Here is a 25,301-nt window from a genome sequence, read left to right on the forward strand (position 1 = left end):
AACACAGGTGTGTTTTTGCATCCTGAGAAGAGTAGGCATCCCCACTGTTATTTGTCATTCTTTTCTTGTAGGATCTGTCCATATCCTTTGAGACTCAACAGCTGTTCCATTGGGATAATTCAACTTAGTCTTTATGATCCTATTTGACTGTAAGATGATCCTCCACTTCCTGAAATGTAGTAAAGCTAACAGCTTATAACAGACGTTAAAAATATCTTACCATTTCTTTTCAAATACTCTATCCTATGTCAACATATCTTTGTATAATAAACAATTGAAAAGCAAATGACCCATTTGAGAGTATGTACAGGACTTGGAGCATGCATTATTATATAGCTATTTAAAATGTTTATTGCTCACTTTTGTTTCCCAAAATGATTGATTTCAAGCATCCCAAAGGACTCCTATGGAAATGAATAGATTCCATTAAAGTCTTGATGCATCCCAACCTAGACATCCAATTTTATAAATCTGTTGCAGGTTAAGGTAGAGAACACTAAAAATATCTTTATGTTGGTTTATACCTCCATGCATTATAGGTTTTTTTTTTGACAGAGAATTCTAGAGAGAGAAATAGTAACTAGATTGAGAGACAGAGATGGAGACAAACATATTTAGATCTTCCTATATCTGTAGGTACATGAAGTATATAGATAGACATTTATATGTTTCTCTATATAGAGAGATATAATTATCAGGCTAGATATCTCTACATCGATGGCCTGTTATGTACAATCATATAAGCAGATAGAAAGATGGATAGAGTGTGTGTGTATACACACATAAACATACATGAATGGATATATATATCCATATATCCCCACGCACATATATATAAGCCATAATGTGTAATTTCATATAAAAAGATTAAAAAAATGAATCATGAGGTATCCTTTATTCTTATGACTTTAATCAGAAAACACTAACTAGACCAGCAGTTAGGAGTCAAATTTTGATCCCATCTCTCATTTATGCAGATATTGTTTCCATTGGTAATTTTGTATCTTTGTCTTTATTCCCTAGGTTTTACTTGCCTCATTTATTAATCAATGCCTTGGTTAAAATTTTTTTTAATCCATGATTCTAACAGATACTTTCAATTGTACTTTGGTAGTATTTTTAGACATAAGTCTGAATTGCAAAAGTGATTAATTCTAGTTCATTGAAAGAAAATCTGTGTTTAGTTTTTTAGTTTTTAGTTTTTAGTCAATCTAGAAATTTCAGTGAAGTCACCCATCTTCATTCCTGGCAAGGGAAGTTATGGCAACTGACTCCCACTTAGTTTCTATAAGGGGGTAATTGACTTGTAAAATAAAGCATTTTGGAATGCAACCTCTTTGAGAGTAAAGAATACATGTGTCTCATATATAGTAGGTGCTTAAAACCACTTGTTGAATTGATTTAATTATTTAAATAAATTCTTAAAACAAAATCAATAAGATCATTAGTACACCTTTGAGTAAATTTGATTGAGCTAACCTTATGATGATGATGGTGATGGTGATGATAATGGAGGAAGATGGTGGTACATCTTGTCTGATGTTCATAGCCTTTTTTCTATAGGTTCAGAATTTAAACTGACATCTTCTGTTTGCCTTAGTCTGAGGCGTGAACAACATATTCCAACATGAACAAATATCACCTTTGTCTTATGTCTTGGCCAATGACCTAGAGATTCATATGGATTTGTTAGAGAAAACCTTTCATTTTATAGTGAGACCCTAAATCTCTTGAGCTTATGTCAGCTTATGTTTTATCCTATTGAGCATTTTCTTTGATGAATGTTTTGGTTTTGTAGAAATTCTTTAAAGAACAAAATGATGGCATAATCCTCTTGTCCTCACTTTCCCAGATGTTTTTTCCTTGAAACTTCCATCTGATCCATCTTGTCCGTTTTGTTGAAATGCAGTCTGTGCTACTTACATATTACAGAAAAACCTGTTTCTAAATCACTTACTTTATTTCTTACTCAAATTCCACCAAATAAATACCATATAAGGAATGTAACGTGTGAGGGGCAACATTTCATAAGCATTATGGAAAACTTTTACTTTGTAACTCTTTCTTGTCCAAGATGAAAACACATCAACTTTTAACTATCATTATGAATTTCTCATGTGACCAGCTATTAAGTAGTTATTTGAAGTCATTAGTAAGAAAAAAAAATTGGATTTTTCATCAGATTTTTAAAAAGGATAGAACAAAGTCTAGGAAAGTGTACAAATCAACTTTGTCATTTTTCTCCTATGAAAAAGTCCAAGCAGTGAGTTGAGTACTTCTCCCACCTCTTTCTCTAGTAATATCAGCTTTGATAGATGTCCTGCTTTGGTACAGGAGATTTTTTTTCCAAGAAATAGTCAGATAAAGTGTTCCACAAATCATTGTGTTAATGTTATGAAGAGCGGTTAAGTGGAGGGACGACATACGGGTTAGTGGTCTTATTAGCTGATCCATCCCTGGAACATCTGTGTCTGGCAGGCAGGAGGCAGGCATTATAACCCTCACTTTATTCTGAAGGACAGAGGGCCAGGGAAATGAAATGATGTACAGACAACTATTACATTTACAGTAATGCCTCTACACCCTCACCTATTCCTACATAAAGTACCCCACTGAGATTTTTCTAAGGATCTGAATGACTTTCATGCAAAAATGGAGAGAAGAAATATTAAACTACATCCCTCTCAAGTAAAGGCACATCTCAAAATAAATGTTCCCAAGTCAGTATGTCAGCAAGAGACTTCATGTTATATATTAATTGCAAAATAAAAGAATTTCCATCTTTTTCTATAGTTTTTCTCTATTTGGTCAATATCTATGTTGATGGGAAGATAGAACAAAGTCAGTTAATAGGTATTGTGTCTCTGTTGTAGGTCTTCGTTGAGTTATGACTGAATCAGGATCATTTAACATCTGCCATCTTATCCTTCCTGCCTTTAGTCATTTCCAAATTCATCAAGCTTACTACTGCCATAAGGATTTTTCTTAAATATGATTTTCGTCTTGTCCAGCTGGTACTGAGAACTTTTGTTTCCTATAATATCAATTTTAAAACAATGATAAGACCTGAGTTTGAGCCTTACTCTGCCGTGTTCAAGTTTCTTCATATCAGGCAGTTGAATTAAATTCAATGACCTCTGGTTTCCTCAGACTTATTTAAAGAGTTTTAATGAGGAAAGTATTTTATAAACTTTGAAGTGCTACATCAATGTGACCTTCTCTACTATGTTTTAAAGGCCATCACAATTCAGCTTCTCTTTATTCAATGATAATGATAAAATAATAGTGAATTTTTATTAATTTTTGAAGTTTGGCAAAACATGTAACTATTTTATTTCATGTAATCCTCAAAACAATCTTGAGAGTTAGGTGCTGTTATCTCTAGAAGAAACCAAGGCTAAGAGATTGTTACATGGTCAGGTTTACAGAACAGTTAAGTTCCTGAGACAAGTTACAAGGTCAGTTTTTCCTCCTTCCTAGTTCAGTGCTCTAGGTATTATCAATTAATCAACATTTTGAATCACCTACTACATCCCAGTCAATGTGATAAGTGCTGTGGATATAAAAAGAGGGAAAAGACAGTCCCTGCCCCCAAGGACCTCACAGTCTAATGAGGAAGACAGCATGCAAATAAACATATTCACAGTAAACTACATACTGGATAAATAGAAAATAACATAGAGCTAACTGAAAATTTATGTTAACTTTTTGGTTCAAAGAGAACAAAAAAAATTCTGACCCAGGTAACGCAATGAGCAATCCAGCATGATCTAGTTACCTTCCATAAGCACATGACTTCCACTCCAGAAAGACAATCAGTCTTAAAATGAACATATCCAGTTTCCTGTGCCTGAATCAACTCTGATCCTTATGTCACAAGCAAAAATATGGCCAGTCACTACGTAAAATGCATGTTATTATTTCTTGTTAATCAAGTTATAAAAATGATTAACCCAAGTCATGTAACTTGTTTTTTTTCTTTTTTAACATTTTAATTTACTTATTTATTTTTAATATTCAGCATTCATTTCCACAAGATTTTGAGTTTCAAACTTTCTCTCCATTCTCCCCTCCCCCACACCAAAACACTATGCTTTCTGATTATCCCTTCTCTCTCCCTTCTATCATACCCCTGCCTTCCCTTATCCCCATCTTCTCTCTTTTCTTGTAGGGCTAGATAGATTTCTATACCCCATTACATGTATTTCTTATTTCCCAGTTGCATGCAGAAACAATTCTCCACATTCGTTCCTAAAACTTTGAGTTCCAACTTCTCTCCCTTCCTCTCTCCCCCACCCCCATCCCCACTGAGAAGACGAGCAATTCAATATACCCTGTATATGTGTAGTTTTGCAAAAGACTTTGATAATAGTCATGTTGTGAAAGATTGTATTTCCCTCCATCATATCCTAACCCCCATTTATTGTATTCTCTCTTTTGACCTTGTCTCTCCCCAACATGTTTACTTCTAATTACTCCCTCCTCCCATTAGCCCTCCCTTCTATCATCCCTTCCATACCCCACTTATCCCTTTCTCCTCTACTTTCCTGTAGTGTAAGATAAATTGTTAAATCAAATTGAGTGTTCATGTAATTCTGTCTTTAAGTCAAATGTGATGAGAGTAAGCTTCACTTTTTCCCTCTCACCTCCCCCCTTTTCCCCTTCATTGAAAAAACTTTTTCTTGACTTTTTTATGAGGGATAATTTGCCCCATTCCATTTCTCCCTTTCTCCTCCCAATGTATTCCTCTCTCACCCCTTAATTTTATTTTTTTAAATATCATCCCTTCCTATTCAACTCATCCTGTGCCCCCCTATATATACATATATATATATATATATATATATATATATATATATATATATATATATATATAATATGTGTGTATGTATGTGTGTGTATGTGTGTGTGTGTGCATAATCCCTCCAACTACCCAAATACTGAGAAAAGTTTCAAGAGTTACAAATATGATCTTTTCATGTAGGAATGTAAACAGTTCAACTTTAGTAAGTCCCTTATGATTTCTCTTTCTTATATATCTTTTCATGCTTCTCTTGATTCTCATGTTTGAAAGTCAAATTTTCTATTCAGCTCTAGTCTTTTCATCAAGAATGATTGGAAATCCTCTATTTCATTGAATGCCTATTTTTTTCCCCTGAAGTATTATACTCAGTTTTGCTGGGTAGGTGATTCTTGGTTTTAATCCTCAATCCTTTGACTTCTGGAATATCATATTCAAAGCCTTTTGATCCCTTAATGTAGAAGCTGATAGATCTTTTGTTATCCTGATAACACAACACTTGAATTGTTTCTTTTGCTGCTTATGAGTTGCTGCTTGCAATATTTTCTCCTTGATCTGGGTACTATGAAATTTGGCTACAATATTCCTAGAAGTTTCTCTTTTTGGATCTCTTTCAGGAAGTAATCAATGGATTCTTTCAATATTTATTTTACACTATGGTTTTAGAATTTCAGGACAGTATTCCTTGATAATTTCATGAAAGGTGATATCTAGGCTCTCTTTTTCATCGTGTCTTTCAGGTCATCCCACAATTTTTGAATTGTCTCTCCTGGTTCTGTTTTCCAGGTCATTTGTTTTTCCAATGAGATATTCACATTATCTTCTATTTTTTCATTCTTTTGCTTTTGTTTTGTCATTTTTTAGTTTCTCATAAAGTCATTGGCTTCCATCTGCTCTATTCTAATTTTTAAAGAACTGTTTTATTCAGTGAGCTCTTGAACCTCCTTTTCCATTTGACTAATTCTGCTTTTTAAAGCATTCTTCTCCTCATTGACCTTTTGGACTTCTTTGGCCATTTGAGTTGGTCTATTTTTAAAGGTTATTTTCTTCAGCATTTTTTGAGTCTCCTTTAGCAAACTGTTGATGTGCTTTTCATGATTTTCTTGCATTGCTCTCATTTCTCTTCCCAATTTTTCCTCCACCTCTTTTACTTGATTTTCAAAATCCTTTTTGAGCTCTTCCATGACCTGATACCATTGCATATTTATTTTGGAGGTTTTGGAAGCAGAAACTTTGACTTTTATGTATTCCTCTGATGGTATGCATTGTTCTTCCTCACCTGAAAGGATGGAAGAAAATACCTGTTCACAAAGAAAGTAACCTTCTATAATCTTATTTTTTTCCCTTTTTGGGGCATTTTCCCAGCCAGTTATTTGACTTTTGAGTCCTTTGTCAAGAGGAGGGTATACTCTGTGGACCTGTAAGTTCTCAATGCCTCCAAGGTGACTCAAGCACGGAAGAGGAGTTTACTCCTCTCCTGGCCTGCACACTGGTCTGGAAGCAATAATAAGCATTCTTCTACCCAGGATCTCTGAGTAGGATTCCCTGTCCCGAACTTCCACCATTCAGTGCTCCTCCCCACCCCAGGATTGTCACTCAGGGATGAAACCCAGATCACTTCCTCCAGGGCTTTAGACTAAGGGCTACAAAAATGGATGCTGTAGCTGCATGGGGCAAGGGCTAGACCACATTCCTTTCTCGCCCAAATGAAAGCACTTTCTCATTGACTTTTGAAGTTGTCTTTGGAGTTTGTGGGTAGGAATCTGGGAACTCCAGCTGCTCCCTGTGTTTCCATCTCCTGAGGCTTGTTCCAGTCCTGTCCCTGCTGCACCTTGTGACCAAGGCTGGACTGGGTTCCATGGGCTGCACGCCACTCTGAGCACAGTGCAATAGACCTTTCCTGTCAGGCTTCCTTGAACTCGAAATCTCTTTCACTCTGTCATTTTGTGGCTTCTGCTGCTCTAGAATTTGTTTATAGTCATTTTTTACAGGTATTTTATGGACTGTGGGGGGAGAACTTTTACAGGTCCATCCTTCTACTCTGCCATCTTGGCTTCACCAAGCCATGTAACTTGTGTCAGAATCCAGGCTAGAACCCAGATCTTCTGTGGCATGTGACCTCTTTCCATGATGCTGTGTTGTATCTAGATAGGAATCAATACTTGAATATCCATGTCGGATTTTCTGTTTTAGTTTCTTGTTGATGGATGTGATCAAGTCTTAGCCTCACAGCTATAATTATTATTGCTTCTGTGATCTTCCTAGCATCTGGGTCAATCAGGTAGCAAGATTTTAGTAAGCATCAGCCCTTCCTCTTATGAAAACACCCATGCCCTCCAGGCAGTTCTGTAATGCAAACACTTTCAAAAGGCATCATAGGACAACCCTTGTGGAAGATTCTCAACTCCCTGATTACATAGCTGAGCAACAAGGCTCCCATTCCTAAGGTTAGTCTACTGAATTATCTCATCTTTCAAGGAGAAGCCTGATAATTGCTTCACTTTTCTGTCTTCATAGGACATTATTGGTTCCTTTACTGACAATAAAATTAGCTTAAAAATTCCTTTTAAAGAGAAGTAGGCAGTCTTGGAATTTTACCCAAGTGTCAATGCATCTGATAATAAATCAATAACCCCCACTGCCAGCACCACTACAACAACAATGAAAAGAAGTCTCCTAATAAAAAAACAAAACAAAAAAAAAAAACAAAAAAAAACTTGGGTGATATATAAGCTTTATCATAGCATTTATCTGTAGTTTTACTCAAATTTAATGACTGATGGCACTTTCATATCATATTCTGTTTGCAAGAGGAGATATCCTCTTCCATGTTTGTACCTCAATTCAAGATTGCACGTGTGAAGCTCTAGGTTTAGCATTTAAAAAAACAAAAAACAGAACAAGCCAAAACAAAAATGTATTCTGAATCCACAGATGGAAAGCTTTCATAGTAAATAATTTAAAGCGACTTTTCAAGGTAAAGTGGAAATAAAGTAGCTTCAAAAGTTTTCCTTCATTTTAATATGAACTTTGATGATTCTTCTCTAGTTACTACATGTAGATGATCATAAACTTCATGTCTAAGTTAGAAACAATTTTCTCTTCTCTTCCAAGTCCTCTTGACAGATTAGAAGCTGAATGAATTTTAACAGACTATTAATTGTGATTGTTGACAGAATCCGGCACAACGAGTTAAGAATTTCATGTCTCCTTCTCCCCTCCTCCTGTCAAAGCTTGGCTTGAATATATGTAGGTAACTATAGTCTCCTCTACCATCCCCACTAGACTGTAAACTATTGAAGGCAAGAAATATGTAATTTCTTACCTTTGTATATCCAGGACCTACCATAGTGCCTTACATATACTAGACATTCAATAAAGATTTATTGATTTAAAGTGAATTATGTCATAATGAAACCTAACTTTACCAGCTCCTTTATTTACCTCTCTAAGAAATACCTTTGAGCCATTCTTCCATTTAATTTTAGCTTCCTTGTATCTTTTGATTTCATTTAAAGCAAGAATGTCAAAATTAATATTATTAAATTCTTCCAGTGTGACATCAATATTTTAGTCTTAGATAAGGATTCCACATAAGGGAGTTGTCATAGCTGACTTGATAGTGTGCCCAAAGGCAATGTGAATAATTCATTTCATGGACAATTGGTCATATCTCCTTGGCAGAGTTCTTGGTGGCCATAAGCAAAATATCACTGTGAATATACCTATGTACTTATCTGTTGTAGAAAATGAATAAATAGGGACATTATAAGAGGAATTTGCTAAGGTTCTTTAAAGCAAGTTAACAGGTACAGTGATCCTAGGTGAATTCAAAATCTCTTTCTGGCAAAGACTCTCCACCATCTGACTATCAACTAAGTTGTTAATTGATAATTAAGGTGTTAGTTTATTACTTTAGCACATTGAAGAATAATTCACTTTTTAATTGGCTGCAGGATGAAGAAAGTGTAAGACCCAAAGGAATAATGTCTTAATTTTGGAATTTCAAATGGTTGATGTTTCAAAGAAAAGAAAATTTGCCTAATGTCCCTTAAGATCATGATGCTTTCTATTCCACAATAATAGCTCGTATCTATGTAAGGATTTAAGATTTAAAATGGTATTTCTTTGAAAAATCCCTGTGGTTTATAATTTTTACACATGATTAAACTAGCACTCCATTAAGAAATAACTTGTCCTTGATCACATGGTTAGTAAGGGTGAGAGGGTGAGTGAAAGCCCACATCTCTTGAATCTCAATTGAGTTTTCTTTCCAAAATTCCAGATTTCTATCTGCTTATGAGGTTGACCTGGGGGAATGAGAATTCATCTGAAAAAGGGAATAACAACACACTGCAGCTTTTTTTTCACAATAACAGATCAGAGAAAGGGGCATTTCTGTGTTCTCCATTTCTTAACAAAAGTTCTAGGTCAAAAAGAACATAGTAGACTCTAACATCCTTGAAGACTAATTCTATCTTTTTATCTCTTTTTAGGGCTAGCACAATACTAGAACACAGAAAATACTAAATAAATCATATGCTACTTTGAATATTTTTTGTACATTATCTCTTTCCCCAGCTAGAGTGCAGGTTTAAGGGAGAGCAGAAGCAGATTTCCATATTCCCACTCTGTAGCACAATACCTTACAGATAGTAGCCATTCTAAATGTTCTTCGTGTTAATTATGATACTGATTTTTTAATTGGAGGAAAAGACTTCATATAAATAATTTGAAATAAGGAAGGAAAGACTGTTTTCTTACCAAACTCTGGAACAGTTTGCCTTGTGAGGCTGAACGATTTCCATAAAGAGTTTTACCTTTTCAGATGAGATGGGTATAAAATACTTAGCACAGTGCCTGACACATAGTTGGTGCTGTATAAATGCTTATTCCCTTTCCTGCTTTCACTTGCCTTAAATACATTCTTGTTTACATAGGCACTATTAGACACCAGGACTTCCTATTTATCATGACCCCCTGGTGACATAGAGCAAAAGCTGAAATTGAAGTACAAATTTAGATTAAAATTTTTTGTTTAAAAATATTTATAACTCTGTCCCAACTAATATAATGATATGACTACCTTGATATAGTTAAATGTAATGAGCAGATAGCTTAGAATTGCAATAGAGTTATCAGTCTTAAAATGAATACATTCAAGATACCATTCTGAAAGCGTAGTCTTTGTTGTGAGACAAAGTCAGTCAATAACATTTTTCGCATATAATGAGTACCAAACACTGTGCCAATTACTGAGGATATGGAAAGAAAGAAGGAAGGAAGAAAGGAAGGAAGGAAGGAAGGAAGGAAGGAAGGAAGGAAGGAAGGAAGGAAGGAAGGAAGGAAGGAAGGAAGGAAGAAGGAAGAAAGAAGGAAAGGAAAAAAGAAAGAAGAAAGAAAATAAAGAAAAGGATGGATGGAGGGAAGGAAGGAAGGAAAGAAGGAAGGAGGTAAAGAAGGAAGAAAAGTAACTGACTGTTCAGGTGCTCAAAGAGCTCACAGTTTAATGTTGGATAAAACAATTAACAATTGTGTGTGAACATCTGTCTCTATCTCTATCTATCTATCTATCTATCTATCTATCTGTCTGTCTGTCTGTCTGTCTGTCTGTCTGTCTGTCTGTCTGTCTGTCTGTCTGTCTGCCTGCCTGCCTGCCTGCCTGCCTGTCTGTCTGTCTGTCTGTCTGTCTGTCTATCTATCTATCTATCTATCTATCTATCTATCTATCTATCTATCTATCTATCTACCTATCTATCTAGTTTAGCCAAAGAATTACAATACTCTCTAAATTATTTGTATTCATTTTTATATAAATTAAAATATCAAATGATTACTTTGTAATACAAGAAAAATAAAGAAATTCATATGAACTAAAACATTAAAGAATTTCAAGGGAAATAATTTTTAAATGGTAACAGTGGGATCTATCAATATCATATCTTAAAGTATACTGTAAAGTAGTAATTGTTAAATTAATCGAGTGAATCAGTGATTAATAGAGTAAAGCAGTGAAGCAGATAAGGCATATAACATACAGAAACAAATCAACATCATAGCATAGTGCTTGATAAACCCCAAAATCCCAGTTACTGAATCAAAACCCCGTATTTAACAATAACAACAACAAAATTTTATAAAAGTGCTATAAAGCAATCTGCCAAAAGTTAGATATCATCTTATAGTAAAGTAAACCCCAAGTAAGTGACTTGGACAAAAAAAAAGGAGATACCATGAACAAAATAAAGGGTGAGGGAAGCTTTTAAGCTCCTTTAATAGGGGAATTGATTATGACTAAACAAATGATACTAATGATCAAATAAGATAAATTTGATACATTTTATTATATAAAAATGTTTTATATAAATGAATCAAATTCAGTTAAAATTGGAAGAGAAACAAGTTAAAGGAAAAAACAACTCTGCACCAAGTTTCTCCAATTAAGGTCTGATTCAAATGTTTCAAACCAGCAACTATTCACCAATATTTAAATGGCCAAAGGATATGGAAAGACATATTTCAAAAGAAGAAATCAGATCATTAATGATTGTATAAAAATACTCCAAGTCACTAATAGAAAGTTTTAAGTTAAAGAAACTCTGAGGTTCAACCTCACACACATCAGATTTACAAAGATTACAAAAGAGGAAAAAGTCAAATTTTGGAAGGCCTGTGAGAAAACAGATACACTCATACATTGTTGATGGAGTTGATGATCCAGCCATTCTAGGAAACAATTTGCAACAACTTTGTTCCAAGAGTTACCAAACTATGTATATATATATATATATATATATATATATATATATATATATATATATATATATATATATATATATATATATATATATATATATATATATATATATATATATATATATATATATATATATATATATATATATACTCTTTGACTTAATTATACTACTAATGGTTCTTATATGCCAAAGAAATCAAAGAAAAAAATAATGGCAGGAGACATTTATGAATTTCAGAGGGATAGGAATGATGGAATCATTTGTATCAAAGACCACATTTTGGTCACCCCTCCAAATTCTATCCTGATCACATAGTTTTTCTTAAGCCCACTGTGCAAGTAGAAGTCAGAAGATTCCCAAGGTATTTCAAATTCCTATCTAGCTTTTCTTAATCTCAACTAGAAAGATTTCAACCCGAAGTTTCCAAGAGGATGTTATTCCCCTTCCTGAGCAAGGATTTAGTCCCCTCTTTCCTTTCTTCACAGGTGACTCTCCACCTCCCATATTTTCCTCTTTAATTCCAAATCATTGAATCTCATTTGTACTTCAAGGATCAGTTCAAACATCATCTTCCGCATGAAGATTTTCTGAATTTCCTAACTTCAGTGGTGCTCACTACCAAAGAATCTTGTATCTAAATATTTTGTATTAAATTATATTTATAATGTAAATATATACACATGTACTTGTGTTTACCATTAGAATTAGTAAGCTCCTTGGGAGTAGGAATTTCTTTTTTGTATTCTCTGTTTTTGGTACAATGCTTAGATTATAAATTCCAACTAAATGCATGTTGATTGATTGACTTAAAGAAACAACACCCATGAACAAGATTCAAATGGTATATTTGAAAGAGAATTTTCTTTATCTAAAGTCATTTTTTTATCTCAAGCCATCAGTGCTTCTTTGGAATTCTGTGATTACTACAAGGTATATGCTTTAAGGAATAGCTCTATAATGTAGGAAAGGGCAGATAGGTGGTGTAGTATATAGACCACTGGGCCTGGAGTCAGGAAGACCTGACTTCAGATTTAGCCATTAGACACTTACTAGACTTTTGAAAAATCATTTAACCATGATTGGCTTGGTTCCCTCATCTCTAAAATGAACTGAAGAAGGAAAGGGCCAACCTAGTATTTCAACCAGGAAAACCCCAAATGGGTAAAGAAGAGTTGGATATAACTGAACAACAACCTTCGACTACCTTCTACTAGAAAATTTTTTTTTATCCATCCCTTAATGCTAGTGCTTTTCTTTTGTTGCCTTAATTTTATCCTGTTTATATCTCTTTTTATACATAGCTAAGTTCTTTTTGTCTCCTTTTGAGTTCCTTGAGAGCAGGGAACATTATGCATATGTGTATGTGTGGGGGGGTGAATTTTGCTTTAAAGTCAAATTTTTTGGCTTTTCTTTTTGTCCCCCGTATTTGGGTATTTAATAAATGCTTGTTGACTGATTGACCTCTCTTAAGTATCAGCAATTGCTTTAAGGTGAGTTTTAGTATTGTAGGCAATGTGTGGTGATATATTCACAGTCTCCTACCTATTTGCTTCATAACTAGGGATACATCTTTTGAGTCAATCTTCATATAGGATGTAAGGTCCAGTCAGTGATGTGGCCAAAGGTGGTTGGCTCACATGGAGATTAAACTGAAAATCTTGGCCCCATTAACACTGTTCTCTAACAAATTGAAATTTATGTAACTTGATTTTTTTTTTTTGGACTAGAATTTGGACTAGAATTTGGACTAGAATTTTGGACTAGAATTGGTATAGAAAACTCTCAGTATGGAAACTTCCTCTCCCAAAGTGGATCTTCAACTAAGAGTCATAGAGAACAATAGAGGGGCATTGAGAAGTTGTATGACTCACCTAAGTTACCTTCCTCTATGTCAGGGGCAGGATTTGAAGCCAAGCCTTCCTGACTCTGGGGTCAGCCTTCTATCAAAAGGGAAATGTTGCCCCTAGATTATAAAGATCTATTAGTCTTGCGAATTATTTTCCTTTAATAGGCAGGCTCATCAAGTTCTATTTTCTGTTCAAGAACTCACCCCACCTCTGCTAAGTACCTTATTTCTTTTACAACCTTCTGTTTTTTCCTCATCTTAAAAACTAGTTGGTTGCAAATGCATTTCACTCAACTAGCAGGTTTTGGTTTTTTGGTTTTTTTTGTTTTGTTTTTGTTATTGTTTTAAGAATCTTCTTACTATGTATAAGTAAATATGCTGTGGGAGAAACAAGTGAATTAAGATGGTATATTCCCTTAGGGGAATACAATCTATGTCAGTAGATGAGGCATAGATACATGATATATTAGCTAGCAATACATTGCAGTAAAATAATGTGATGCAAATAGTATGGACCATACTAATTCAAAAGAGGGAATAATCTCTGTAAGGTCAGGTGATGAGGGAAGTTTTCACAAGGGAGATTGAGTGAAAAGGGAGCTAAAGAATAATCAAGAATTAAATAGGCAGAGTGTGGGCATAGGAAGGATATTCTGGAAGAAAGTAGAAGGCAAGACTCACTTCTGCAAAGATTTGGAGTCAGAAAACTGCAAAATATCCTTTGAAAATATTATCACAAAAGCAGAATAAAAGGAAAAGGACAAAAGGGACCAAACACATTTTGTCAATGTTAAGATAATGCATTTTTCTGGCAGCTCTGCTTCCTAGATAGCCAGTCTGGAAATTATGGAAGAAATGTGAATCAACTGGAGTCGTCCATAACTAAAAGGATTGTCCTTGGGGGTATAGAAGCAGAGAGTAGATGACTATTTCCAGGGAATATTGTAGAGCGATTCCAGATAGATATGGACATGTGCATATGCATGTACATATATATATACATATATACATATACATACACACACATATATAGTATATTATTTAAATGTCTATGTACACTCATATGTGTAGGTACATATACATGTGAGTATATACACATAGATATGTATTACTGTGTATGTACATATGTACATGTACAGATATATTCTCAGACCCTATGTTAAGAAAAGCTGTCACTGTATCTATTTCTGCTCTTTTTAGTTTCTGAAGGGTATTTAATAATATAACAAAAAAAGGAGAGCTGAGGCAGAGATGAATAACAGATCCCATAGATTGTGCTGGATCCGAGAGAGAAATATATCTGTTTTGTTCAGGTGGAAAAGTTCCTTTTTGATCAGATTAATAGAATTTTTGACCATGATGTTCATAAGTTATGTAATTTTAAGACTAAACATTGCATCTATCATTGATACACATATTTTCCGAACTCTTTTCTATAAAACTATGCCTGCATACATAGAGGTTTATAAGGAAGAAAAAAAATGGAAGTTTGATTAAATGCTGTCTTAATTTTTTTTAAGGTGTGTGAAGAATTTCCAACTTTAAAAATATAGGCACACTTCAACACTGATTTCATTGCACAGTCTGAATTTGCTAGCATTGGATTATAAAATGGAAACAAATGATATGAACCCAATATGGAATAGTACTTATTTGTCAATAGCTGACTATTATTCCCTGGGGGGATTTCCAAGAAACTGGTATCATAGAAACAGAGTGAAAGAATGGAAAGAGCATTATTATAATGTGGCACTCTTCTAATTTTAAAACTTCTGGTATCCATTGTCGATCTGAAAGTTTGGTTAAAGTTTGATTAAAAAAGTCAAACAGACAATGCATATTGTTTACTCCCTTAAAACTAGCAGTTACATGATCATGGAACCAGAAGGAAACTTCTGACTGCCTGATAGAAGAATGATCAGACTTATATACACTTTACCATGAGAAAGGAATGTTCTTACTTGTATAGGTTGTAAACATGGTGAGACAAGACAGTTGACAAGGTAGAGTCAATTGGAAATTAAGATCCCAGGATGTCTATTTTCTTCTGTCTCTGCCTGTAAAAATAAGAAAAAGAAATCCCACCACTTTGGTTGTAAGTTTCCTATCATAAACTGGTCTTTGAAATTGTTGACACAGGAAAGCGCATTTTTAGAGTAAAACAAAGCAGTCTGATTGATTAGTTCAGGCTTTGGCCCTTATTAAAAATCCAAAAATGATATTAAATGTCATCACCATGAAGAAGAGTTCTTGGCCCTGGACTCTATTAAAAAAAAAAAAAAACAACAAACCTTTGGGATTGTTACTGTTTTTTGTACTTTTCTGTACTATGTTTATTTTCCTGCCTCATTCCTTTCTATCTCCATTAAATGTTCAATGAGCATATTTTTAAGTATGGTACTCCAGACTCTTGCTAAGTGGTTTGTAAATCTTATTCAGTAACCAAGAATGAAATACTTTCCCTCCCATTTCCCTATTCCCTCTGGGAGCCAAATAATTCAGGTCTGTATGTATAATGGGATATTTCAGATGAGAAGACATCTTTAATTCAATTGAACTTCTGAGTTTAAAAAAATGATGGGAATGGAAATATTCTTCTCCTTTCCACTTATTTTTTTCTTTACATCTCCATTTCACACCCCTCCCCACCATCACCATAAACACATATTACCCTTTTCTCTACAAACTCAAAGTTTGGTCTGAGCTATCTATGTTCTTTTTAATGTATAGGTAGATTGGATGCTTTCACAATTAAATTTCATTCATACCTCTGTTGAAAGGCAGGTTATTAGTCATGGGACTTCTGTCTCTAAAATTTCATAGTTTCTTTAGAACATATTAACGTAGTAAGTACGACTGCTTCAAAACCAGAAAAAATGAAAGGTGAAAGAATGAGAAAATACTCCTAAATCCCTATTCTTGTCATTTATAAAGAGCAACTAAGCAAAGTAGATAGTCATCCATCTTCAGTTTTGGGAAGTCCTCTGTCACATACTGACAAAGGGGACAGAAGCTTAGTCATCTATTTTTGTAGATGCTCCAGGGAGTTCCCCACATTGATGAAATCGCAGTTGTGTATCCTAATGGGGAAGAAAAGGCTCAATCCTAAAGGACAGCTCTCTAGACTGTTAATTTTCTTTCTCTTTCTTCATGTCATCCTTTTCTCACATTCATGATTTCCAGCCTTTACCTCTTGTCTCACTTTTTAATTTTCTTCTTTCTTTCTATTTACTCCTATTGACTCCCTTTTACTCCCCTTGTCAGAACAATTCATACAGGTTGAGATCTTAAACAAATGTCTTATTCAGTTCATTTAGAACAACACAATGTATTTATGGCTTAATTAGGTACTAGTTAGCAGGTTCAGTAGGTTGTGGGGAATGACTCAAAAATCAAGGTATCCTTTCTTTTCTTGTGGAGCTTATAATTTTAAAAGGATCTTTAAATTAAAAGAAACAAAAAATTGAGTGTTAACTTTTTCCTGTCCAATGTTTGCATCTTTGGGTTAAATTTTCCTCAGATTTTATCTAAGTGATAAGTTTATTTGAAAAATTTACTAAGACACTTAAGGAATACTGGAGACAAACCTTCTGTACATGCTGATAAGAAAAGCATTGGAATTTGTGCTCAGTAACCTTATGAGCTAAAATTTGTTAATATATAGTAGATGCAAAGCACATTTTTTTCCAAGACAAGTTTTATTCACTGTAGCTGTAAAGCTAATTTAAAACGATGAAAAGAACAAAAAAAAAGAGTTCTAACCTTTTTAGGTTGTTGTGAGAGTTCTACTAACCTCTTACTCTACAATTCAGTCTTCTTTGGGGAAAATTACATTTTTGAGAAATGCGTTTCCTTATCTGCCATTTCAGGCCTAGGAGCTTTCACTTTGTGGATCACTTTGTTTTCCTTTGCTTAACCACTATTTGTTTCTGGGACTGCTTGGGGATACCTGTTCCATAATATTTTCCCAAGGGCTGTCTTTCTGATTAGCTAAAAGGTACACTCTATTGCCTGATGGATACCTTTCTGGATCTTTCTGAGAAAATAATGTGTTAAACTAACTTGAATAAACACAGTATTTTTGTGGTGATTAGCATTTAGTACTTAATGGAAATGGAAAATAGAATGTAGCAGTAGTTGTGGCGTTTATTTGAAGTTGGAATATTTGCTTATCCAAATTCATTGCTTTCATAGAACAATAAAGTCTTGATATAATTCTTCTGCTTACCAAGTTGTATAAGTTTCACCAATGAAAATTTTCACCAGGCCTCACATTTTAAATTTGTCCTAAAAACCAATCACTGGAAATCATTTTTGCAAACTTTAAGAACAAAATTTGCAGACCAGCTGATATCTGCCCTAACTCCCTCCCCAGTAAGGCTTTCCAGCCTTAAGGACCCAGGGACCTATGGAGCTGTTGCCCCTCCTTTCCATATACTGTAATTAGTTAACAATTTTAGGCTTTAGTATTAAAACAATAACCCCAAATAACTTAGTTAACTATCTTAGACCTTCACTCAAATGTTAGGAGGTGGGCTATGTATATATTTTAAAAAATTAGGTCTGGAGTAGTGACCTACATCACTTGATCTTGACCAAAGAGACATCAATTTCCATATCACTCAACAATAGGAAAGAGTCAACATTTTACCAGATCTGTCTGGTCAGCACTAGCTCTGTGATTTAAGATAAGGTCTTTAGAAAAGGTACTTATGTAAAACAACTGGGGTTTAAAAGGAAAAGGGGATGGGGATTAAGGAGACTTCGAGGACACAGTTTAAGTTAAAGGTGTCCAAAGTCCTTTCTTCCCCAGCATAAAACACCATAGAATTTCCCACTAACCTAGAGCCATAAAAATTCCCCTGTCTTCTTTATCTTGTCCTTAATCTTTCAACCCTCATAAAACCTAATTCACAGTAGGCTGGAATATAAATTTCAGTATCAAGTTATTACAACAAATCAGCTTACAAATAGAAATTTTGTAGACCTTCCAAAAAGCATACAAAAAATTTTACAAAACATTTCTTCATAAAAAAATTCCCTTTCTTAAAAACAGTTTACTATTTATCAGAAAACCCTCTTGAACCTAGATTCAAAAAAATTACAAAAAAAGATAGATCTAAAACCAAGGCCTTTGTATAATTACCAAATCTCCTTTCAAAAAACATACTTTTGTAAATGCTTGATTTATAACAAAAACAGTTTTAACTGAAACTTCCTTCTTAATAGCAGAAATAAACTTTTAAACATTGGAATTCATCAAAACTAATTTAAATTTTAAAGTATTATCTTTCATTTGTCCTTAGATACATCACTAGAAACTAATTACGTTCCGGAATTTCACATATATAATGAATGTCCATGAACTTTCAAATTAACATACATAAATATATCCTTAGATGAAACAGGCTGGAAAATCACACACACACACATACAGGCACACACACACACACACACACACACACACACACACACACACACACACACTTTTTCTTCAAGGATTGTCACCTTCCCAATAGGAATTCTAAAACACAGAAACTTCTACATAGAGTTCATAACAGCTTCTTAAACCATTCATCATTTTTTTCTGACAATACAATTAAGAGAAATTACTTTTAACCACAGGGCTGATAATTGTTTATCAAATCACACAACTTAGAAACTTACAGTATCCTAAACATTATTATGTATTTAAAACTTGAAGCAACCCATTATCAATTTAGATGAATGTATTTCTAAATTACCTTATGCTGAGAATAAACCATAATTTTAAACAACTGTATACATTTTCCAAATAGAAAGTTGTTATTCTAATATTTCAAATGGAAAAATTTACCTTTATTTGCCATCAGTAGCATTATCACTGCCTATTTATAAATACAGTTTAACTAACTTGAATAAACACAGCATTGTTGTGGTGATTAGCATTTAGTACTTAATGGAAATGGAAAATAGAATGTAGCAGTAGTTGTGACATTTATCTGAACTTGGAATATTTGCATTTTCAGAAATTATGGATCTTATTACATTTGGCATTCAAAATCCATTTCAAAGTTATCAGGTATGGAACAATTACCTTAAATTGAAGAGATGATAATGTTGTTCTATAATATGTCCATCCCTGCGTTAAGCATTTTATAATCACTCAATATGAATAAACTTTCTTCTATTTTTTTTAAAAAGTTCAAAAACATGAAATTATGTTAGCTTAAAATTGCCAGTTAATATTCTAACTATTGCCTTTAGCCCAGGAAAAGAGATCTAAAGAACTGGAACCAAAGCACCTTTGGAGCCTAATAATTGATTGAATAATAATGATTACAAATAACAGTAATCAATATCTTTATCACAGTCAATGCCCATTTTAGAAAAATTAATAACCTTCCATAATTTTGTCTATTGGTCTTCCAACCATGCTAAACATTTTCATTTCTAGGCATTGATAACTTTTTTTTTTTTTTACATTTACTTATTTAACTTTTAACATTGATTTTCACAAAATTTTGGGTTCCAAATTTTCTCCCCATTTGTTCCCTCCCCCCACCCCAAAACACCAAGCATTCTAATTGCCCCTATCACCAATCTGCCCTCTCTTCTGTCATCCCTCCCTTCCCTTGTCCCCATCTTCTCTTTTGTCCTATAGGGCCAGATAACTTTCTATACCCCATTACCTGTATTTCTTATTTCCTAGTAGCAAGAACAGTACTCAACAGTTGTTCCTAAAACTTTGAGTTCCAACTTCTCTTCATCCCTCCCTCCCCACCCATTCCCTTTGAGAAGGAAAGCAATTCAATATAGGCCATATCTGTGTAGTTTGGCAAATGACTTCCATAATAGCCATATTGTGTAAGACTAACTATTTCCCTCCATCCTCTCCTGCTCCCCATTACTTCTATTCTCTCTTTTGATCCTGTCCCTCCCCAAGAGCACTGACTTCAAATTGCTCCCTCCTCCCATTGCCCTCCCTTCCATTATCCCTCCCACCCTGTTTATCCTCTTCTCCCCTACTTTCGTGTATTGTAAGACAGGTTTTCATACCAATATGAGTGTGAATTTTATTCCTTCCTTTAGTCGATTATGATGAGAGTAAACTTCATGTTTTTCTCTCACCTCCCCTCTTTTTCCCTCCACTAAAAAGTCTTTTGCTTGCCTCTTTTATGAGAGATAATTTGCCCCATTCCATTTCTCCCTTTCTCCTGCCAATATATTTCTCTCTCACCACTTAATTTCATTTTTTTAAGATATGATCTGATCCTATTCAGTTCCCTCTGTGCTCTCTGTCTCTCTGCATGCATGCGTGTGTGTGTGTGTACGTGTGTGTAATCCCACCAACTACCCAGATACTGAAAAGTTTCAGGAGTTACAAATATTGTCTTTCCATGTAGGAATGTAAACAGTTCAACTTTAATAAGTCCCTTATGACTTCTCTTTGCTGTTTACCTTTGCATGTTTCTCTTCATTCTTGTGTTTGAAAGTCAAATTTTCTTTTCAGCTCTGGTCTTTTCATCAAGAATGCTTGAAAGTCCTCTATTTCATTGAAAATACATTTTTTCCCCTGAAGTACTATACTCAGTTTTGCTGGGTAGGTGATTCTTGGTTTTAGTCCTAGTTCCTTTGACTTCTAGAATATCATACTCCATGCCCTTCAATCCCTTAATGTAGAAGCTGTTAGATCTTGTGTTATGCTGATTGTATTTCCACAATACTTGAATTGTTTCTTTCTAGCTGCTTGCAATATTTTCTCCTTGACCTGGGAACTCTGGAATTTGGCCACAATGTTCCTAGGAGTTTCTCTTTTTGGATCTCTTTCAAGTGGTGATCAGTGGATTCCTTGGATACTATTTTGCCCTCTGGTTCTAGAATATCAGGGCAGTTTTCCTTGACAATTTCATGAAAGATAATGCCTAGGCTCTTTTTTTGATCATGACTTTCAGATAGTCCCATAATTTTTAAATTGTCTCTCCTGGATCTATTTTCCAGGTCAGTTGTTTTTCCAGTGAGATATTTCACATTATCTTCCATTTTTTCATTCTTTTGGTTTTGTTTTGTGATTTCTTGGTTTCTCATAAAGTCATTAGCCTCCATCTGTTCCTTTCTAATTTTGAAAGAACTATTGTCTTCAGTGAGCTTTTGAACCTCCTTTTCCATTTGGCTAATTCTGCTTTTTAAAGCATTCTTCTCCTCATTGGCTTTCTGAACCTATTTTGCCAATTGAGTTAGCCTATTTTTCAAGGTGTTATTTTCTTCAGCATTTTTTTGGGTCTCCTTTAGCAAGGTGTTGACCTGCTTTTCATGCTTTTCTTTCATCTCTCTCATTTCTCTTCCCAGTTTTTCCTCCACCTCTCTAACTTGATTTTCAAAATCCTTTTTGAGCTCCTTCATGGCCTGAGCCCATTGAATATTTATTGTGGATGTTTGGGATACAGAAGCCTTGATTTCTATGTCTTTCCCTGATGGCAAGCCTTGTTCTTCCACATCCCAAAGGATGGGAGGAGATATCTGTTCGCCAAGAAAGTAACCTTCTATGGTCTTATTTTTTTTTTCCCTTTTCTGGATATTTTCCCAGCCAGTTACTTGACTTCTAAGTTTCCTCTCCACACCTACCTCGCCTCCAGATCTGCCCAGCTAGTGCTTGGGGGATGAGATTCAAATGTTGCTTTCCAGTCTCAGGGCTTTCAATGTGAGATTGAGTTCAGGTGCTAGGGTGGGGGCAAGGCCGCTGCACAGGGCTCAGTTCCCTCAGGGGGGTTATGCAGAGACCTTCAACAATGGATCCCAGCTTCTGCCTGCTTTGGGAGCCCCTGTCTGCTGCTGCCTCTGCTGCTGCCTCCTGAGGGGTCTTGAGTTATGGAGACACCCCACTCCCCTCTCAGCAAGCTGAAAAGTCCCTCTCACTGACCTTTGGCACCTGTGGGTGGAGGGACCTTTGGGGCTGCTGGAGATTCTGTCCCTGAAGCCTGCTTGGATCTTCTCCTCTCAGTGCTGCGTGGCCAAGGCAGGGCTGGGCTCTGCTCCAGGTCCAGGTGCGTGACGGACCTTTTGTATCAGTTTTTCAGGTCTTTCTGAAAGAGAAATCTCCTCCACTCAGTTGTTCTGTGGCTTCTGCTGCTCCAGAATTTGTTGGGAGTTCTTCTTTAAAGGTATTTCATGGGCTGTGGGTTAGGAGTTAGCATATGTGTATCTTTCTACTCCGCCATCTTGGCTCCTCCCCGCTAGGCGTTGATAACTTTAAACAACACCAAAACTTACTTGTACTTTTTTTTCAATATCCCTAAATGTTCTGAAGTAAGATGGAGAGTGGCTAAGAGCACACTGATGCTCCTCCTCCCCAGTCTTTGTCCACACCATTCTTTTTTTTTTCCTACCTTCCATGCATTTGCTCAAGTCTTTATTTCTCTCTTTCCTAATCTTTACTCAGATTATCTTCATTCTCCTTTACATTCCAAATAAAAAGTCATACCCCAAGTTCATCCTACTTTTCTGTGAAAAGAGTTTTTTTATCCTAAAGTGAGCACCTTTTAAAAATACAAAAAAACCTTTATTTTTTCCAATTTTAAACACATTTTCTGGTGTCAGATACATTGATTTAATTTAAACATAAAATACAGACTTTAGCTTTGAGAACTAATTAAACCTGAATTCAAACTCTCAGCTTTTAACTCTAAGCTGCCTGCTTGAGGTTTTTTTTTTTTTTTTTTTACTGGCTTGCTGATCTTCCAGTAACTTCTAGGATAGCTTAATGCATTCTAATCTATCTTAAACATTAAATTAAGAGTGACACACCTCACCTTTTACATGTCCAAATACAACCAAAATGAATTTAATTACCCTTTGGTTGTGTCCTGTTTTGGGTGAAGCATGAAATGGTTAATACTGATCAGCATGCTTTTCTTGATCTGGGGGAAAAAGATCCTCTCCACTTTCTCTTACCTTTCTTGGCCAGAGTTAAAAAGCAGAAAGAAAGATTTTTTTAAACAACTTAAAAAAAATTTTCAGTCTATTAACACCATTCATGCAACACATCAAGTCAAACAGTAAAATCTCTCTCTCTCTCTCTCTCTCTCTCTCTCTCTCTTTCTCTCTCTCTCTGTCTCTTTCTGTCTCTCTCTCTCTCTCTCAGTCTGTCTCCCCCTCAAACCCCCACTCACTCCTCTAAGACTACTGTAATCAGGGAGGGAGGGAGAGGGGGAGATTAAGAGACATTAGAATTCCAGTGGAAAGTCCAGCTACATCCTTTGCTACTCTGGCTGGCTGCCTGGCTGCATTTGCAACATCACACCACAAACAATCACGAAACTCTTCACAAACATACAGACACATAGAACAGATAGAGCAAAATAGATCCTCTCTTTTTAGGAACTTAACTAATTTTAGATTAGACCAGTTAAAATTCAACTATTCATGTCAATTTACTCTGACTAACTCCAAGCCAATTTCAAAAGGATCATTCCCAGAATCTAGATTTACCCTCCTCCTCCTTCTTCTTCTCTGCTCTCTTTCTCCAAAGGTCCTTCCATGGGACTGGTCTGCAGAGCAGATGGTGAAGGAATATAGCCAGCATTCCTTCAAATGGGGATTAGAAAGAATACTCACAGAATTCCCTATCCTCCTCCTGGTAGCATTTTTTTAAGAGCACTCACTTCCCATCTTAGGATGTATATTCTGAAGGTACTGGAAGGGTTGTGTCTAAGATTCCCTATGCTAAGACCTTCTTCTGACCACCCTCAACCTGAGCTAGTCTGGTCCTAGATAGATCCCAAGAGTACTCACTTCCCACTCAAGGGAAACCTCACTTATCAACCTAGGTTCCTTAGACTTGACAAAACAGTACTTAGACACCAAATTTTCTTGCTGTTGCTCAGGTTACCTGACTTACACTGTCTCCTGCTGTTCAATTTCACACTTTTTTTCTTCTTTTTCATTCCTCTGCATGATTTTCTTCTTTAAACAAGGTCTGGCTTTCTTTAGGACATCAGGGGGAGTCCCCAGCCTGGATAAAGGGACTTCTCTAAGATTGGCAGGACTGCTCTTCCCTTGATCCATCTGCTTACCTGCTTGAAGTCTCATATTTCCCGTCCAATGCACCAAACTGTGAGAAACATGCCATTCTCATGAAAAGAACTCAAAAACAGAGTGAGTCAAGGAAGGTGCTTTATTTACATGTCATAGGAGGGACAATTTTATGCGAGGTGTGTCAGTTAATATGAATAAGGCTCATTAAGCAAGCACAAATTTGATTCTTAAGCTTCCTTCCTTCAGGTTAGAGTCCATAGCTAAAGTATATAGTCCTGATTCCCTCATTCCTCATTGAATGGTTGGTCTTTAAGCAGATAGTGATGGGTCAGCTCCCACTTGGGGAGGTGGCTGGTTTCTTTATTATTTGCTGTGGAAAAAGAACAATGAAATTCCTTTCTCACATTGATAATACTGCAGAAGAAATTTTGATCTTTCAACTATCACTACTCTTCTAGCTTTAAATTGATTAATTCTTTCTGTTATATCATAATATTAATTTTCTATGTAATCTCAACATAACTGTATAATTTAAAAGTAAAATATGTAATTATCTAACTAGTTCTGTTTATGACACTGAACATTTAAGAAGCTACTTTTAAAATGAAAGAACTTAAGTTCAAATTATGTCCCTGCCATTTACTACTTGTGTTATCTTGGTCAAGATACTTCTCCTGTCTGGTCCTCAGATTCATAAAAAAAAAGTTCAATTAGATGGTTTCTAAATCTCTTTAGCTCTAAATCTCTGAAGAAATTCCAAACTGACTGAATTCCTTGGAACTTCTCCATTATGCTTCTGGGAACCTCCTCACCTTCCTTGTCACATCAGCCTTGTTACACATCCCTTAATAGTACCCTCTGATTCTGGGACCTCTGATTGGAG

General features: G+C 35.2%; 1 protein-coding gene across 1 annotated transcript in view; it reads left to right on the forward strand.

Annotated features, from left to right (window-relative positions):
• Window positions 1-25,301, forward strand: part of CNTNAP5 (contactin associated protein family member 5) — a 951,365-nt gene that overhangs the window by 455,115 nt on the left and 470,949 nt on the right. The window lies entirely within an intron of this gene.

Source organism: Notamacropus eugenii, chromosome 5 (genome assembly GCF_028372415.1).
Source record: "Notamacropus eugenii isolate mMacEug1 chromosome 5, mMacEug1.pri_v2, whole genome shotgun sequence".
In the NCBI taxonomy this organism is placed as follows: Eukaryota; Metazoa; Chordata; class Mammalia; order Diprotodontia; family Macropodidae; genus Notamacropus; species Notamacropus eugenii.